This window comes from Nannospalax galili, unplaced genomic scaffold (genome assembly GCF_000622305.1).
Source record: "Nannospalax galili isolate Female #2095 unplaced genomic scaffold, S.galili_v1.0 scaffold881, whole genome shotgun sequence".
Taxonomy (NCBI): Eukaryota; Metazoa; Chordata; class Mammalia; order Rodentia; family Spalacidae; genus Nannospalax; species Nannospalax galili.
Window position 1 is genome coordinate 132,609 of NW_008344709.1, and position 1,617 is coordinate 134,225.

Here is a 1,617-nt window from a genome sequence, read left to right on the forward strand (position 1 = left end):
CTTGCCATATGGTTGTGTGCGCAACATGTTGGTCTGAGCTACAAAGGCTTTATTCTTAAATTCCACCTCAGTTTTACAGGCACTTGGTTTTACAGCTAACTTTCTCTGTTGTTATTCTTTTAAACTTTAATAAAGTTGTCCTCAAGTTTCCATAAGAGTCTATTCTAAATTCTTTTACTAAGGCAATTAAGAACAAGAGCAAAATGAAAACCCTAACTTTTCTGGTAACAGCAACATGTACCTCTCTCTAATCTGGTAGAGTTAAAAGTATGAAGGTGTTTCCATTCCAAAACAAAAGAACCTGACTCTAATAATGGTTGATCTTGAAGAGTTTGTGCCCACTCTGGTAGTACAAAAGGGACTGATAATAGTGAATGCACTTACCACTTATATTAGGAAAACAATAGTTTATTGAGAATAAAGGGAAAAGACAGCAGGCTGGAGTACTGGGCCATAATGAGTGCACTGCCTGCCGCAAAGGCAATGGCTTACAGTGGTCGACATTTAGAAGACAGGCTTTCATTAGTTGCCTGAAGTACTTGTGTGTCAGTGTGTTTTCCAGCTGAAGAATTTCCATGATTCAAAAGATATCAGGCCAAATCATTCAGTGTACCATTCTGTAAGTTTAGTGTGAACCACAGTAGTAATTTCCAGATGTGTAAACTGGAGTCATTTAAATAGGAACATCATGGTCAAGGGCTCAGGTGCAAGAACTGGGCTAAAACTCTCCAGCCAGGATCAGCATTTCTGATGGTGTTTGGGATTCCTGGGTCATGCTTCTGATAATTTCCTAATGCTGACTAGCTCCATTTCCTGGTCTTTTTCAAATGGTGCTCTCTCCAGTTAAGATGCTGTCTTTGTTGCAGGAAAACTCATAAAACTATAAATGAGATTTATTCACGGGAATAGAACTAGATGGTTGAATACATACAACCTCTGTATTTATTGATTCTATGAACTCCTGCCAGGTTTCCAGGAATTCACTTCATTGTTAAGAATGTCACAACAGGGGCTGGAGAGATGGCTCGGGTTAAGAACATTTGCTGTTCTTCCAGAAGACCTGAGATTGATTCCCAGAACTCACATGGCAGCTAACAACTGTCCTTAGGGTAACTGACTCCCTCTTTGTACTGGTGCACTTAAATACATGCAAACAATACACTCATGCACATCAAATAAAAATAAAAAATAAAACATTTTAAAAATAATGTCACAAGAAACATATTGGCCAAAACAAATTGCATGCCTCGTATTGTCACCAGAGATTTTAGATATATCTCAAGTATGTTATAAATAAAAACTAACACATTAGCACAGATTTGATGTTTCTTTTGGCAAGATAAATTTCTTTCTGATGCATCCATCAGCTTTACTTACTCTGATGTCCTCAAAGGCACATTGGCCTAGGTGTATTTGATTTCCTTGATTCTAAGAGGATGTAGCATAAAATGATTTCTCCTAGATCTTGGAAATTTTCTTGATTTACTGCTGATAATTCATATTGACACTCCTTCTTCTTTGAGACAAAAGAGGAAAAGTAACCAGTGTTTCTAATTATTACTCTGGCCATTTGCTGAAACACCCAAATGCTTTATATAGTTTAGCAGTGTGCATTAC